We start from the raw sequence: 19,450 nt of genomic DNA, 5'->3' as shown, positions 1-19,450 counted from the left end.
AAAATTCACTTTATTGTAAATTTGTGTTTGTTGGACTCAAACGGTTCACATTAACAAGATCACTGGATCAACAAAAAATAAAACACACACATACAATAAACAGCTTACCTCTGTATTTGAAGTGATTTGCAGTGTTGGGCAACGTTACTTTTAAAAGTAATGCATTACAATATTGAGTTACTCCCCAAAAAAGTAACTAATTACGTTACTTAGTTACTTTTTATGGAAAGTAATGCGTTATATAACTTTTGCGTTACTTTTGGCATTAAGAAATAAGTTATATTAGGGCAAATGACATGTCTTAAACATTTAAAATGCTTAATAACTTCTTAGAGAACAATAAGATGATCTACTAGATTTTGACCACAAGGCTGAACACGAAAAGTAATATTATTACGTAACGCGTTACCCACAACACTGCTGATTTGTATGTATAATTGAACAAATTGAGTTATAATTTCCTTCTCTCCCTCTCTCTCTATTATATCTCTATTATATATATATATATATATATATATATATATATATATATATATATATATATATATATATAATCCAGTCATTAGGGTTACACAATCCAGTGCACTCTTAGTGACGGTCCCAGGCCTGGATAAAAGGGGAGGGTTGCGTTAGGAAGGGCATCCAGTGTAAAACACGTGCCAAATCAAATATGCGGATTACGAAAGAGAATTTCATACCGGATCGGTGGAGGCCCGAGTTACCAATGACCGCCACAGTTACTGTTAGCCAACAGGGTTCCTGTGGAAATTGGGATACTGTTGGCCAAAGCAGGAGTAGGATGTCTGCAGAGACAGCAGGGAAAATAGAAGTGTAATATATATATATATTCAGAGCTCTCGAGCCATACCTGTAACAAACTGCACAAGATTAAATATACAGGTGCGTCTCAATAAATTAGAATATCATTAAAAAGTTAATTTAGTTTGGTAATTCATAACAAAAAGTTAAACTTATTATATAGATTCATCACACACAGACTGATCTATTTCAAGTGTTTATTTCTTTTAATTGATGATTATGGCTTACAGCTAATGAAAACCCAAAATTCAGTATCTTAAAAAAATTTAATATTGTTAAAAGTTTCAATACAGGAGACTTATGGTTTCACACTCTAATCAGTTAATTAAATCCAAACACCTACAAAGGTTTCCTGAACTTTTAAATGGTGTCTTAGTCTGGTTCAGGCTACACAATCATGGGTGAAGACTGCTGACTTGACAGTTGTTCAGAAGACGATCATTGACACCCTGCCCATGGAGGGTAAGACACAAAAGGTGCCAAAGAAGCTGGCTTTTCACAGAGTGCTGTATCCATGCATATTAATAAAAGGAAAAAATGTGGAGAGGAGAGGCACAGAATCCAAGTTGCTTGAGGTCCAGGGTAAAGTCAGTGAACAGTCAGTGGTGGCTTGGGGAGTCAAGGCATCTGCTGGTGTTGGTCCACTGTGTTTTATTAAGTCCAAGGTCAGCATAGTCATCTACCAGGAGGTTTTAGAGCACTTCAGCCTTCCCTCTGCTGACCAGCTTTATGGAGATGCTGATTTTATTTTCCAGCAGGATTTGCTCATGCTGTCTAATCAGCATCTTGATATGCCACACCTGTGAGGTGGATGGATTATCTCAGCAAAGGAGAAGTGCTCACTAACAGATTTAAACAGATTTGTGAACAATACTTGAGAGAAATAGGCCTTTTGTGTACATAGAAAAAGACTTTGAGTTCAGCTGATAACAAATGGGGGCAAAAACAAAAGTGTTGCGTTTATAATTTTGTTCAGTGTAAAACACAAGCAGAGAAAAGATGATCAGGCTGATCACCATCTTTTCTCTGTGATGTTTACATTGCTGACTTTCTCTGTCTCATCCACGCTAGCCCCATATTTCTGGTTGCCTTCTGCTGTGCTAATTATTAGCTTCGTAAACTCTTAAAAAAAAAAAAAAGAAAGTCTGTGGTGTGTAAGAGCAAGACAATTTTACACCAGTGGTAGATTGAAAAAGACTGACAAAGACAGGAAATAGATTGAGGTGCTGAAAACACTACACTATGAGAAATAGACATTTTACCAAATAGATTAAAACTAAAGTAACAAGCCTGGTTTGAAAATGTAAGAAGTAGAACAGATATTTGTGTAAAGATGTAGTGAGTGAAAGTAAAAAGTCCCCCCAAAAAATAAATAGTGAAGTAAAGTACTGATTCTGTAGAAATCTACTTAAATACAGTAACAAAGTATTTGTACTTTGTTACTTTCACCTCTGTGGTAAACAATATAAAGGTTTGTAGGTTTGTACACAATGATAGCTGGAATTGTAAGTTATTTGCTTCTATTATATGCCTCCATCGGGATTTCCTTTTACAGTTATTGCAGGATGTGTAGGTCATAATGAAAGAAAACTGATAGAAACAAAACATAAATATTGGAAAGTTGTCTATGTTGCTGTGGTAGAACGAGGTGAATTGAAACTGAAGTTTTTGAAAACATCAATTCACTCTTAATTCTTAACAATTATCTCTTGTCCCAGGGGCCAGAGGTTACCAAGTCACCAGCCTAAAATATCTGACCTGTTTGTTTCCCTACCTGGCTGCAATGAAAAACACTGAGGCATTCAGTGAACAGACCCTTTGCCAAATGGAGAAGGGTTAGTCCATGCTGTGTGTACTCTGAAATGCAATTTAAAGATTTTCCACTATTGATAAGCTTCTGGATCAGTGAGGCATGACTTGGGTTTATTCAACCCAGGATTTGACCAAAGGGCTATTGGCAGCTTACCTTAATGACAATGTATGTGGAAAAAGTTTTATACACCCTTTGCAGCAAATTGACAATCTTCTATTGTTGTTTTTAGAGTAACATCTTTCAGTGTACATATGGCACTATGGGTTTAGATGACATAATAATCTCTGGTATCATTAGCAGTGGCATACTTGGCATCTGAATTCAGTAAAATATTATTTAACAAAGGTTGGCATTACAAAAACAGTGCAGTTCATGAAGTGTATGAATGGATGGGAATCTTGGCTAACACTTATCATCAAAATATGTATCCCCAAATCATTCCTGGTTCTGGTGTTCCTGGTGCTAATGGAATATTTTCATAAGCTTGTACACTAAATATTGGATCTTGTGTGTGGTATGTGGGAGTATGATTAGGCAGGAGGTGTTTAGCTGTGATTAGCTAGAGGGGTAATGATTAATGCGGCACACCTGAGCCGTGGCACACTTAAGCAGTGAGCTGAGCTGTGTTGCCAGCTGTATGGAATGGAGTAAAGCCAAGCAGAAAGCAGCAATCAAGGTTTTTTTGTTATGCAAGGCTATTTTTTATTAAAACTAAATAAAAAAGCTCACTTGTCCAGTTACCCTGGGTTTGATGTGTTTTCTGAGTGACTTACTACAGAGATTGTTACACCCTTGTACATCTCAAAACATTGTATTGAAGAAACATGGGTCCATTTCAATCATCAGAACTATTGCACAATGTTATAACTCATTGCCTACATGAGTTTGCACTAGAACTTTATTTACCAAAAGGGTGGATTGTTCTGTATGACAGGGTGACAAACACAATACCTATTTTGTCCTGTGCTTTTGCAACAACATGAACTCATAGTTTCATCTTATGCAAGCTTGGGAATTTTCAGATAGTGCTTAGATTGCAAGTTGTCTACAGGGAAACTATTGTGATAGTTGTTCACGATAGAAGATGCAAAATTTTCTGCTGTTACTCTGAAAATGATTAGCAATTAAATACATTTGCTTTTAAACAATTATTGTCATGGTTTAGGAATTTAGTGAATTAACACACAGCCATATTTACGTAGCTAAATTTTTTACCAGAGATTGCACTTCTGTGTAACAGCAAAATCTGTCAGAAAACTGCCCTTGCAGTCAGTGCAAAGACGAGAAACAGTTCCTTCCTTTGTTTCAAATTCATTGAAACGTCACTTATTGCTGCTAAACAACCAATGTCTCTGAATATGGTAACATGGTTATATATGATAAATATGGATGTTTTTTTAACCAATTGTTCATGCCATAAATAAAAAAAAACTTCATGATGTCTTATTTGCAATTAGTGCAATTAGAATTAGTGAATGTACATTTCCCTCCACACTGAACGTTAACACAGCATTTAGCACACTATTAATGAAAGCACATTTACGGGAAATGTAAAAATCAATGTCGGCTATCTAGCAAGCTAGTCAATGTGCTATAAAGTGAGGTGAATTCTTGGGGATCTATTTCTAGTAGCAGAGCAAGAAATAAACATCTGGCCATATTGTTTTAAAATGTCACTAACTCAATATTCTTGCTGTATCAAAGCAATATCGCAGTGACAGTCGTGGGTTTATACTGAATTCCCTGAATGCCGATATTCAGTATAAATGCATTCATGCTTGTGTGAGAATACACAAGTAAATTTTGATTCTGTCTGTCAGTGGAGGTATACATTTCAAACTTCCTTTAAAATAATATTTATTAAAAGATTTGATTTAATAGTTTATTTTTTCATGATGTGCAGTTTGAAATGATGTTGATGCCATATTGGAATCTATTACTGTGTTTATTGGTCATTCGTTCAAAAATTCTACATATTTTCTCATATGTTGCATAACATATGTATAATATATGTACATTCCACCATGTAACAATCCCCACTAAACAAATTGTTTCTAGATACTACTCGCCCATCAGCAATTTCAACTAATTGTTTAAACAGTGGTGGGGCTAAAAAAAGAAGCAAACTTGTTTGTTAGATTTAACAAAAGACGAAAGGCCTTATTTATTTGAATCGATTGTTTAAACAGCTTAATTGCGAAAGGACTAAACGTCTTTGTAGTACTGGAAAAGGATGGGTGGATCTAATGCAAACAGTCTGTATTATTCTATTACTTATTTGAGATTTGGAATAATGAAAAGGAGGTCAAACCAATGATGAGCTTTTTTTCCCACCATGTTTCCTTTTTTTCTTACGTTTATTTCTGCCCAGAGACAAGGTGCGTGTGTGTGTGTGTGTGTGTGTGTGTGTGTGTGTGTGTGTGTGTGGATTTACATGAGTGGAAAGTAGGAATAAAGGACTTGACATTTGTAAAGCTGTTAGGCCTTGTCATAGTTCAACACACAAAACACAACAGCAGGCAATTTATCCACTTATCTACTAAGGTTATTTCAGAGTACAGGCTGCCACAAGAAAAACAAAAAAACAACTAAGGCATATTTTGCTCACACAAATTAGTACAAACCCACATTAACATTATATGCTTGTTTAGACTCAGATCAGCTAATGTGGAGGCACAGCATTTCTGATATGTTAACCATCCTGCGATTTTGTCTTCTATACATTTATCTTTCACCTGTTTGGTTACCAAATATCTCTTGGCATACGTATTAACACTATATTATACTCAAACTAAGACTCGTACCTAAAATCTCATGGATGTTTCCATTTAAAAATGTTTGTGTTTTTTGCTGTATTTCTTTTTAGGATCACTAGATGGTGCTATCGCTGTTTCAGAAATCTCTCCCTCACCTGTTCCCTTTAGTGCCGTACACGGTTATATTTAGTCGAGACACCAGACAAAATGCAGACAACACTAACTAGTGAGCACTGAGAGAAACATATGTGCAGCTAGCATTAGATTTTGAACAGTGTAAGAAATAACTAATAACCTAAAACCACCAAATTAAAGAAGTGTTAAAAATGACTGAATATACTCTTACTCTGAATATACAAGCTCTTTCTCTCTCTCTTTCTCTCTCTCTCTCTCTCTCTCTCTCTCTCTCTATATATATATATACACACACACACACACACACACACACACACACACACACACAACCACACAGATAGATAAAGTATATAATGTATAGAAAGTCATCTCCTCCAGAACGATGTCCACTGAGAAATCAGACAGCACTACAAAATGGCTGCACCCCAAATAGCAGTGAATAGGGAATGAATTCAGACACAGCATCACTCTTTTTCCTCTGCCTTCCCTCACCTTGGGTATTGAGCAAAATGTGATTCTCAGATCAATATGTTTCATTATTAGAAGTCCAGACGTACAGAACAGGGGAATACAGTCTTTATTAAAGTTTACTGAGAGGAGATGTTGTGATGAACAGTACAAGAAAGAAAACTGTGGGGCTCATTGGTATATATAGTGACCATACAGTGAAAAACAAGATGTTTTTTTCACTCTTTTTTTTTGCACATTCATTACATTGTTTGACTCATCCTTTGTTATGCAGCATACAAATCACACCTGCATACGTTATTGGTTTCTACTGTAATTAATACTTAGAAAAATAACAGAATAATAATGGCACTGATTAAATTACTCTACATATATAAGAGAAAAGTTATTGTAGGAAAATAAATACAAAATAAAGAATGACCCAAAAAGAAAAGTGAAATAAAGACTTTCTAATGGCTGAGATGAGAATGATCCACAGGGTTAACACTAAGCAGAACCTCAGGAAGAGAGCACACACTCAGACCAACACACATCCCTTTAATAGAAGACAGATCTCTTCTGCACAGATGGCGCATGCACAGCGCAGATGAGAAGACAAAGAATCTTTGCAGGACTGTGTGTGTGAGAGAGAAAGAGATGTCCCCTGTGTGTCCCTTATGTGTCTTTGCTTGTGCGTGTGTGTGTGTGTGTGTGAGAGACTCAAGTGATGGACAGCCCACCAAGTTCCAACTTGGCGCACCATCCCATGGAGAGGGGAATAAATATAACACCACATAAAAGGCAGATCATGAATAATAAAACAGCCATAAATTTCATAATCTGGCTGGATGATTTATGAATTTATAGTGTGATATGGCCCTGGCCACACTGTAAATATTCATGTGACAAGCACTAAGCTCTATTTAATTGTGATTAATGGTAATGCATTGGAGCAGGCCTCATAACTGCCAGCTTTTATTACCGGCAGCTGGCTGAATGCAAATGTTATTCCATGTAAGATTAGGGAGACAAATTGGGCCTTTCCGCTGGCTTCTGGTTTGTATAGGACAGACACGGGATCTCAGCATGCATCCCAGTCAGAATGTGCTGCCTTGGAAGGTCCATCAAAGTGTTGTCCACAGAGCCTGTGAATTCAGATGAAGAATTATGTTGGTCACTGATAAATGCTAAAAAAAAGGTTGGGTGTCCCTGTCACACCTGGTGAAATATTTTACACTGTAAACAGCCATAATAGTGCCAAAAACTTTTGAAAACAAATGCCCAGTACCTTTCTCTCTAATCTGAGAGATAATGCAGCTCCTGTCATCATTCCTAACACCACAAAAATGTGTGTCTGGGACCACTGCGTATATTTAAAGCAACCTTTTAGTTGATGCTCATGTACCACTCAGAAAAAAAGAACGTTTCAAAAATATCACATCTTCTGTTCTAACTGTACTTTTTCTGTCTGTCCTCAAACCTTTCCATTAGCTTGTGGCTCATGCCGATGTCATTTTGCACATTGTCCATATTTCCCAAGACCTTTCTGTAATTGTCATCTTATTAGCTATGGTCAATTTGCAATTTTTGTCTTATGGCTATTGTGTGCCTTGACATGTTCAGCTTTATTAGGGTGACTCAGCCTCTTTGACAAAATTCAGTAGGAAAGAACTAATCTGTTCTTTTTCAGTAATCTGCAGTATTAGCTGTGAGAACTGATGGGTTAGGCAAGGTAAAAAAAATCCCAATGCACATAAGTTACGTATATAAAAGGAAGTAGAAGTAATGAAAGGATTGCATGTAAAAAAGATGTTATATGTAAAACGAATTTTTGAATTAACTTACAAAGAATTTCATAATAACATCCATTTACAGAATCTGTGTGAAAAATATATGAGAATTCTTAGGAATGAAACCAGGGTCAACAAAATGTGAGTCATGCTTATGGTAATATGTAAGCAATTCAGGAAGTGGGGCACGGAGGACAAAAGCATGATTTATAACCTCAAGTTTGTCACTTCTTTCTCCTAACACTTCCTCTCAACTTAAACCCTGTATTTAACAGATTTTTTCCTTGAAACCTCAATTGTGAATTCTGTTATACCCTCTCTCTTCCCTGCTTGTACTTTTCTGTTGTAGCAAGCACAGTCCAAACTCCAGCATGTACAAAGGTGGGATCCTAGAAATCAATATAGCCTGATGAGCTTCTGTTGAATCCTGTTGCGACAGTTAGGCAAAAAGCTTCGTAATGATCCACCGCTTTGGTTCCAGAAACGCACATTACATGCATGTGTTAAATCTCCTCTGTCCTCTAGTTTGATGCTGAAATCTCATTCTTATCTAATAAAGCACTCATTTAGCCATGATTTCACCTGCTTTACAAAAAAAGAAGCATCATGGACAAATGATAAAAGCATGAACAAGAACACGACATGACACCACTGCATTCTCATTTTCATGATCAGTTGAGATTTAAAAAATACTATATCTTTAGTATAATTTAGATTTAATTTTGGTTTGCCCCAACAGAATTGCTACTTCACATTAAATTCAAGACAACAGAGATAGAAAGTATGTGTGTGTGTGTGTGTGTGTGTGTATATATATATATATATATATATATATATATATATATATATATATATATATATATATAATATATAGTGCCATTATAAAAAAAAGTAAATAAATAAAAGAGATACCATGATTTTAAACACATTGCAATTATGGCATGGACATCAGGTTAGACTGTAGGGAAAGCAGCAGCAGTTTCTATCTTTAAGGAACCAAGCATCCACCTATTTCCCCCGAATGGCACGGCTCTGCAGGGGCTGAATCAGCAGACATGCTTCTCGGGCTCAGGAGCAGATTTAGGCCTGACTGCAGCATCGCTCCCTAATTGGTGGCAGTGTGGGGACTGGCACAAAGCCTCAGGAGGTGGAGGGATAGAGGAGGAGGAGGAGGAAGGTGGATTGTGCTTGTGTGCCTTCTCTGCCAATTGCAGTGGTTAGAAGGAAAGAGATGACAAAGGGAGGGAAGAGGCGTTAGTGGTCCTCACATCAATGACCGCTTATAGGAGGCAGCCGATCAAGCAGGGAAAGTGAAGATAATGTACCGATACGGTCTGCTGTCAACACGTCCAATGTGTCATGCTTCCTCTTACCTCACCTCTCACTCTTTCTATTGTTCTCTCTTGCCACCTTACTGGTGTAACTGCTTGGATTCAGCAGTGAATCCTATCGCATACACCAAGCCAAGGTTATTCTTGGGTGACACATCTAGAAGAGCTGCAGGTGACACAGGTGACAGTGAAACAAACAAATGGTGCAAATTAATGTCAAAAGTGACTACAGCTCAATATGTGTCTTGTCTAATGTCACACCATTAGTCACACAGCGCATGACATTAAAGCTAAAGTGGGGGGGGTTACACTGTATCAGGGAAAACTGACACTTTCTAATTTTAATCATTCTAAATAACATGAGAAAGATGCTGTAATTTATACAAATATTGCATAAAAAACATTAAAATTAAACACAAGGCATGGTCTGCGTATTCTTGTAGAGGGATGAAATAAATGTGTGGTTGCAAAAAATGCTCCGCTGGATACAGACACTATAGACCTTTTCAATCCTCTGACGGTGACCCTCTTGCTCTCACACCAAAAATGAATACACTTGCTTTCCTTTATGGCCAAAGCCTTACAGATCCCTCTTGCCACCCTTTTTAACTAGTCCAGATCAGCAGGGAAGAACAGCCACTGAAGCCAATTAGCAGCAGCATTACAGAGCACTTTTTCTCAGGGGCTGATGGGCTCATTAAGCATTAAGAATTCATGACATTTAACTCCTCAACATGGTGGCCAAGAAGCACTGAATGTGGAAAGTGGCAATTGGGAATGGGGAACAAGGAGGGGGCAGTTCCCTCTAGTAATCAGCAAATAGACCGCTCTGTCTGCAATAAAAGAGCATGTGAACAGGAAAAGAGTACAATCTACGACTAGTTCTCACTGGTGGAGATAAACCGTGTGGCAAAAAACATGTGCACTTAATGTGCACAATTAACTCAGTTGACTTTTTATTGACTAGTCGTTAAATATTTATGAAAATGCAGCCAATTAACTTTTATTGACTTCAGGGAAAGTGAAAAACAGAAACTGTGTGAATAAGAGATTTGAGAAATTATCTGCATAGGTTTGATTGTTCCTTTACAACACACATATGCCTTAATTTACTAAAAGAAAGGTGTATGGTAATAATTATGTGTATGTTGTGTGTCTCAGGGTGGGGGGTGTTATGGGGACATGCTTTTATATCTTGACATATCTATACAAAGTCAGCTCTAAATTCTCTGACCTTATAGGAATATTGGACACAAGGAATATTTTTTTCCACTTAAATCTAAAGCTCATTTTAAGCTCAAAGGTTGGGATTATTGGTATTAACATTTCTCTTTATAGAAAATCTTCACAAGAATAGAAAGACACGTGTGTGCACGTGTGTGAGTGCGTGTGTGTATGTGAATGTGTGGTGTGGGTGGGTAGGCTTATACATTTATCCAATTTGGACTTCACATCTTCATACCCTGTAAGACCTGCTACTGGGTCTTTTTTTTGTACATTATTCGCTCTATATGCATACATTCAATGGAAATATTTTTGCTGTGGTTAAATTAATAGTTATTAAATGAATGAATTACAAGATGTTAGTTATGGTTACAGTGCTTGTGTGAATTTATGCATATAAATTTGTGTGGAAGCACTCATATTCCTTCTCTGGCACCTCCATTACTAATGATACTGATCCTGTGTTGCTGTTAATACATATGTATTAAAACTCTTGCAGCAGTCGGTATATCTGATAGATGTATTTATTTGTCTATATTGGTTTGTTGTGTTGTGTCTTCCTATTGTAATAACAAGTGAAAGGAAGGAATACAGATATAACAAAATATACATATTTTTCTTACACATACTTAGAGAGAGAGAGAGACATAACCAAGTTAGAATTACTGCATAGTATATATATATATATAGTGTATATAACTTCCAGAAGTGACCTCTGACATTTCTAATGAACATCACTACCCTTTAAGTTGTGTCCTCTCCTCCCCATCTACAGTTTGCTTTGTTACCTCTCAGAGCACTTCTCTTTCATCTAATCTTTCCATTCCTTCCCCATCCCTTTCTTTGATCTGTTCCCACTCTCCTGCTCTTTTCATATATTTTTCTCTTTCTCTTTTCTCCCCTCCCTTCCCTGTACGTTCACTTTGGTATCAGTCTTCTTGTTTGCTAAAGATTTTCATCTTATTTTTTTTTCCTCTGGCTCCACAGTCTCGAATTTCACTCCCACTGGCTTTCGTTCCATCACATTCATTACCTCCAAAATTCACACAGATAAAGTTGCGAATCTGCAAGGACGGTTGACGGTGCATCTACATTGCCAAATCTTCCCTCGCGCATTTGGCATGAGAGAAGACAAGCCAACTGGAATTCGTTACAGATTTGATCAATCATTCCCATGATTTGTCCATTATCTCTTTTCACCCATGCTTTTTCCCCATGCTGTAATGCTGTGTGTTAGGGTGCTAAAGGGCAAGGGCAATAACTGTGCAGCTGAATGACAGAGACCGAAGCTCCAAGATTAATTTATTTGACTGACCTTTTTAAAAAGACTCACAGCTGGACATCGAGCTCATCCAATAATATCATACCTGCTGTCTTTACCCTGTTAGTACTGTCATTACTTTATTGCACCCTTATTTCACATTCGTCAAACATTACTTAATGTTTTACCACTCTTACATCATGATTATAGAACCACGCATTTAACAGTTTGTTTTTTTTATTTTTAGATAGCGTAAAAAATAAAATGTATACAGTATATACAGGTATTGAGAAAGTTTTTCTTAATTCTTATTGATATCAAAATGTTCCTTTTTACTCCATATGATGAATGAGTCTGAGGGAGCTCATTGCAGTCTCTACAAAATGAATGGCAAGTGATTAAAGGATGTTACTACGTGTCCCTTGACAAGAATATGTGCTTGGAACAGATGCGCTTAGGACAAATCGATTTTGCAGGCAAGAGAAAAACAGCATGAGGTAGCACGGGAGGAAAACAACAACCTGAGATGGCTCTGTGTATGTGTGTCTGTGTGAGGGTTTGTGTGTATTTGTGTTCAGTCAGCTGAAGTGTAGCAAAGCGGCCTCTCAGTCACTCTGGACTGTTATTGAGCTGTCAGTGGTGGGTGGTGAGTCAGTAAGGGTCTGTAACCTTCTCACACTGAGCACACCTGCCACTGTAACAGTCACTGGCATGAGTTCTACTATGAGCTTTGTAAATGTGGTAATCTAAGAAATTGTTAGGTGTTAATGTCACTTTCCCATTTATTTGTGCTGCACTCCCAAAATCTACAATCTTCCTCATAATTCCTTGATTAACGCAACAAACATTAATCATTCTTATACAAAAGCCTACGTCGCATCTTTGAAAACACGATTTTGATTTAACAACAATTCTGCACATTAAAACAGTGTGGTGATACTATTCATATGCTCACTCACCATTTTAGAAGTCAAAAGAGCTGAATGGTGTGAATTGAACTAGTAACTAAGGAAAGAGACCTGGAAGCTTAGCTGATGCAAGAGGAGCTGACCTGAACAGCTGGCTTGAATGTGCTATTACTGGGCTTGTTAATGGTCCAGTGCAAAGGGAAAAAATGACCTTTCAACAAAGGTACTGAAAGTACCCTAATTAGCCACTTCTTGGAACAGCAGAAAAAAGATGACCATTATAACTGGTATACACAAAACTTAGGTGGAAGCCAGGGGAGCAACACATAATCTTTTGGGACAAATTACCTACTTATTATTTTTTACAGTACACTCTTTGTCCACTATAGGGACACCTGTACACTTTTTTGTTTATTTAGTTATCCAATCAGCCAACCACGTGGCAGCAGCATAATGCATAAAATCATGCAGATACTGATCAAGCTTCAGTTAGTATTCACGTCAAAGATCTGAATAGGGAAATATGTGATCTTTGTGACTTGTCATGGTTATTGGAACCAGATGGCTTGTTCAAGTGTTTCAGAAACTACTGAGCTCCCAAGATTTTCACAAACAACAGTCTATAGAGTTTACACAGAGTGATGTGAATAACCAAAAACATTCTTTGAGCAGAAGCTCCATAGGCAGAAATACTTTGTTAATTAACACGATCAGAAAAGAATGGTCTGAGTTGACAGGAAGTTTATAGTAAATCAAATAAGTAAAACTTTTGACAAGATTGACCAAATTAGCAATTAGGCAATCAGTGGGCCGTTATTACAGTCTAATTTAAGTTATGTAGAATATAACATACTCAGTTTTGATTCATACTAAACTGAAAATATATATTCAGAAATTTTATAAAAAAAAAAAAAAAAGTTACCTCCTCATTCTCAACAAAGAGTATATTTTCTCCCTTTGCGTGTTTAAAAGAAGCCAAATAGAAAGCTGTGGGTGTCAAGCTATTATTGGGTGTGATTTTCCATCAGAAGCGTCGAATGTCTGATGCTGACCAATTTAGCAGCTTCACGTCAGATAAAAAGGAAGGGAAGACAAGAGGAGGTAGACAATGAATGAGAAGGGCTCACCTCTCATCCACACTCCCTTGGGACACATATGTGAGAAAGAGAGTGACACCAAGCATTCATGTAAAAGCTGCTGTTTGGCTTGGTTTAGTGAGGTAATAAGGAGTCAGCTACAAGGATACATCCAACAGTGCTTAGAGATAATGTAATACAAACACATTAAATGTTTTGGTTTAGGAGTGACAGTGAAAGCAAATGAGAAAAAACAGCTGTACAAGTGTGTGTAGCTTCATGTGTGTCACATCCGTGTTAGGAAAAGGCAGTAAAGTGTGAACCCAGGTAGTAGGATGTAATTTATCATTTGTATTCTATTAACATATTCCAGAACAATCCAAGTGATTTTGTCTCAAAGCATTACAGCGAAAAATGAGTGTGTTGAGGACAGCAAGAATTTTGGAAACTAGTAGACAAACAGGGGCAACAGGAGCTGCGAGGAGCCTGAAAGAGACATGCACTGCCATAAATTAGCCTGTGCTGTTGAAGGGGTCCCCAGCTGGCTCCCATCCACATAGAGAGTAATTACACTGTTTCTCTTTCTCTCTGCTGCTCCTGCCAGCCACCAAGTCATCTAACTCAAAACACCACCAAGCCATCTTCCTCCTCCTCGTCATCCTCCTCCTACTGTACACACAGTTAATGCACAAACACATACATACACAAAAAGCTTTTTTATTGTCTTTTGCTGCCATTTTTGCAGGTAACCTGCCTAATGGTAGCAAAAACAGAAAAGTAATAAGTATATAAATGCAAAACGTGCAATGTGTGTTCTGAACGCCCAGTAATTAGGAAAGGTTTTGACTTTTTTAGAGCTATGAAATCACACTGTTCCCACCTGCATAACATGTTCATTATCAGTTTCATCACTTTGCAATGTGTGAACAAATGACACTGTAGACGATTTTTTTGCGATGTTTTTATAGTCTAGCAAAATAAGTGTTAGTTCGCAGGTATTTCTGTGATGATCTTTCAAATATTTTCTGCTGCTCTGGACTAGAGATTGTAAATCTTAGATCATCTTAGTTTTTTTATTTATTTACTGACCTATTAATTATGGGGTCACACACACTATAATCATCCACCAACATCTCAGTGTTGTGTTCATTTTAGAATTACCTAACTTGTATATCAGAAAGTTTCAGATTCCAATGTGCACCATTACTCACTGTGAACTTTAACAGTATGTGAGCAACATGATGTGGGGGTAAAAAGGATGGAAAGAGGTAAAACAAGCCCTTGCCAGTCCCTATTTTTAAAAACCTCTATCTCTTTTTTCCATTATTGTTATTTAAAGTTTCTTCTCACCATTTTAGGCCTATTATGCTGCCACTGGCTCATTATCTGCCTGAAGCTCAGAAAGGACAATGGGGAAGGATCCCCTTAAAAACACTGGGTGTAGATGACCCCAGCCTTCCTCACATCCCCTCATCCTCTTCGCATATCTCTAAATTGCCTGTTATTTCTGGGCAGTACCTCACCGCTCTGTGTGTACTTTAATGACAGGTTTGAAAAAGGTTGTAATGCACACGCTTATTAAGCAGCAAGACTGCATACATCCAAACAGCCTGTGAAGTCACTCGCCATTCCAACATGTGACATGCCACCAAAGATAAATTCCTTCTTATGACTTTTTCACAAGTAGTGCCTGCTTTGTTTCCTCTTTAAGCCCTCCAGAGGGAAAAAATCCTACAATGCACGCTGAAAATTTAGTCATATGTGTACTTTTATTTACACCCTTAGCAGTTAATGCATAAACACACACACACACACACACACACACACACACACACACACACACACACACACAAACACACACACACAGCCTGTTTATTGTTTTTTTTTCACTGTCATTTTTGTTTAGGTAACCTACTTAATGAAAGCAAAAACTGATAAGCAATAATTATAAACATGCACAAATGTGCTATGCATATACTGAAAACCCAGTGATTAGATAAGGTTTTCACTTTTTTGAAACTATGAAATCACACTGTTCTCACCTGCACAACGTGTTCATTATCGGTTTTATCACCTTGCAATTCATCACTTTGCGTAGTCCCCTGGGGGGAGAAATTCCACACTGTTAGCTGGAAATAATTGTGAAATTGTGAAACACTGACCATACATTTCGACTTTGCTGTAAAGTACTAAAGTATGGGGATACCTTTATGCTTTTTTGATCTTCCCATTCCACATTTTGTCCCCATTTGCTGTTCAACTCAACTCTTCTGGGAAGAGAATCCACTTGGTTTTAAAGTGTGGTTAAGAAGATTTGAGCTCATTCATTTGAGGAGATTTCAGCTGATTCACAAGGGTGTTAGTAAAGTCAGGTACTAATGCAGGGTCCTTGGGTATAGTCAGTGTTCCAATTAATTCCAAAGCAGGTCTCCAAAGATCTTTCAATCCAACCCATGTAAACTATACTTCATAGAGCTTGTGTTGTACTGGAAAATATTTAGGTAATTTTTTTTTTGGAACAAACAACTAATGACATCCTACACAATTGCATACCTTCAATTTTCTGGTAAAAGTTTGGGGGAAGAACCACATATGGCCATAAAAGTTAGGTGTCCCAATACTTTTGTTCATATAATTGTACACCCCAAAAAATATGGTACGCTGTGTAAAATGTAAATAAATCAGAAATCTTATAAACCCATATTGTATTCAGAATAGAACTTAAAAATCATATCAACTATCTGAACTGATGAAATGTACAATTTTAAGGAAATAATTGTATAATTTTCAATTTGATTCCTGCAATATCTCCATATTTTGGGACAATATGTTGTATTGTGAATAAAATATTTGTTAATGAGATTTGCAAATCATTGAAATCTGTGTGTTCTTATTTTGGAAATGGAGTAGTATGTAAGTTTCTCAAAAACTTTTTTACCCAACTTACATTCTTCCAATATATGGTAATCAATCGGCTAGCTTGTAATAAACATAGGTCTACCAAGTTTCTCTCTCTGTTTGTGAGAGGACAGTTGTCTGGGTAAATGCTTTGTATACAGAATTGAGGGATGGGTGGTATTGAAGATGAGGTATTTTGAGTAATATAGCATATCACGACAAACCAGAACCTTCACAGAATCACTGCACATTCCCATGTGCAGAAAAAAAGGACATCAATGAATATTTAAGTTATAAAAATAATCTGGGATATTGACATTACATTCATGCAGTATTACTGAAGGGATATATGTTTTCTTTATTCAGTTTCGGTCTATCACTCTCAGCCAGGTGCTGATAGTTTGTGTTTTTGAAAACATTTTACCCAATTCATGCAGTGAAATTTCCACTTTTATATATAATCTTCTCTTTTCTTCTTGAGTCTTATTGGCTTCCCATCAGTATATTGTATAGTTGGGCAACATTTCTTTTACTGAAACAGTTTTAGTGGAAATAGTAAGTATAATAGTCGCAAAGAGTTGTCCTCATTGAGATCCAGTAATTAACACTTATATAATAAACCTTTATTTAACCATATTTTAAACCCCTTATCATTTTTAGCTGGGATAAATGTTCTATGCTCCAAATTGGGGTAAAGCAACACAACACTGGTGTGTCACCCAAATGTTTATGTACTTTGATTCTTTGATTCTTCTTAACAAAGAAGATTACCTTAGTTCATTTCTCAAAAGATAATATAATATTTTATACCAACTATAAAAAGTAGTTTAGATGACATTAATTCAATTTGTAACCAGGGTAAGTCAGCATTAAAACAAAGTTTCACTAGTTGATTTGTTTAGCTTTTAATGAATATTAATAAAAAAACATGATAAATCATGCCCTAATATTTGTACCAGGTTCACTAGCAAATTAGAAAATCAAACTAATTTTGTTCTTGTATCTGTGGTATATTTTAATTTAGTTATACGCTCAAATATATAGCTAATTATTTCAGAAATTAATGTCCAAATCAATTGCTAACTAGACTCTTTGACTCTTCTTTCAGATGAACAATTTGTGTTTTGAAGACCACACATTTCCTAAGGCACAATCCCTAAGACACAGCATTTCTGTTTCCTTAAGCAGGCTTTACACTATATAATTATCTGCATGATTTAGTTTAGCAGAAATTGCACATCAGTAAAGAATTTTCTGATTTAAAGTCACTGGAACTAAAGACAGTCAAAAACAAAGTTCTGGTCACCTTAATGGTGCATTAGGTAAGATTTCTGTCACTAAATATGTCTCTATCCTTTAAGTAGGTTTTTTACTTTTTGACCACACCCTACTTAATTTGTGCGTGCACTCCTAAAGACCTGAGACTCTGATTTCAGGGTATATGACTAGGTATCCCTAAGAACAGCGAGGGCCAAACTGTCCCAGGCTTCAGAGAATCAAAGCATGCACATGCCCCCAAAAAAACAAAATCACTTTACACACAGCAGCAAAACACGGCACATGTGGCAGGGCGTCCAAGCCATCACTAACTACAGAACATTATCACCTGCCTGTAATAGTGACGGCTCCCTTCCGGATCCACTAAACAGCTTCTATGCTTGTTTCGAAGCACAGAACAATAAGAGTTTGTGGAAAACCCCTCCTACGTAAAACCAGGTGCTTTGTCTCTTCACAGCTGATGTGAGGAAAGATCTAAGCAGATTTGACCCACGGAAAGCTACAGGACCAGACAACATTCCTGCCAGAGTGTGCAGACCAACTGGCAGATGTTCTCACATCTTCAACATCTCTCTGAGCAGCTTTGTTGTTTTAACATGCTTTAAGGCCACTATCATTGTCCAAAGAAGAATCTGTGTCTTTGCCTCAATGACAACTGTACCGTCGCAGTCACGCCTATTATCATGAAGTGCATCTAGAAACTTGTCATGAGGCACATTAAGACCCTGCTGCTGCCCTCACTTGACTAAGTGCAGTTCACATACTGCCCTAACCGCTTTATTGATGACGCCCTCTCCACCACACTCGATCTAGCCCTCAGTCACCTGGAACATAAGGACTTAGTTGTATACATTTGTGAACATCAACAGTTAACATTTTTAAAACAATTTTAAATAAAATGTCTGCTTGGTTAACTAATATATAAAAATTAAAATTCAATAAATCATATTAATGCAATACAATTTTTTATTATATTGATTAAATTCAGTAATTGAATAAATGGGCACAGATTAAAAAAAATTCAATACAATTAAATACATGGAAAAATGAAATTAAACAATTTACTTTCTATTATACCCCATTTGGGTGATACAGATATGTATATAAATGTGTGTGTTTGTGTGTGTGTGTGTGTGTGTGTTTTACATTTAATTTTTAAAAGATATATTCTACTTAATTGTTCTACTTATTTCAGCACATTTTAACAAACGTCTTCATTTCTTCCATTCCTAATTTATTCACTTTGTCGATTTGTTGAACTGTTAGGATTTCGTCCTTTTAAGAGAAATTCATGAAGCGTTACATAAAACGCTATCACTAGACTGTCATAAAAAAAAAAATTGTAATGACAGGAAATAGCTGAGATTTGCGTATGTGCAGTTTTACAATGCACACTTACACTGCGCTTGCTTTAGTTTGTTTGTTTTGTTTTTTTATACCCCTGGCATTGTTGTGTATGTTCATAAAAACAAGACTCAACAAATTGTGTCCCTCCACGTAGTACGTTCATGTGGGAACTGTTTTCTGCATGAAAAAAAGCATTTGGTACACATGGGCACCGGCCCGAAAGCCCTGTACCAAAACGGTTTGTTACGAATATATGTACTGTATACCGCTAGATATAACCAGGATTATCATTACATCACTTTCGAGTACATTATATAACGCAAAAACAAGCAAAATCAGGTTTCCAATGATTTATGATCATGGTTAT

The sequence above is a fragment of the Silurus meridionalis genome, chromosome 13 (genome assembly GCF_014805685.1).
Source record: "Silurus meridionalis isolate SWU-2019-XX chromosome 13, ASM1480568v1, whole genome shotgun sequence".
Taxonomy (NCBI): Eukaryota; Metazoa; Chordata; class Actinopteri; order Siluriformes; family Siluridae; genus Silurus; species Silurus meridionalis.
This window is presented reverse-complemented; position numbering follows the sequence as displayed.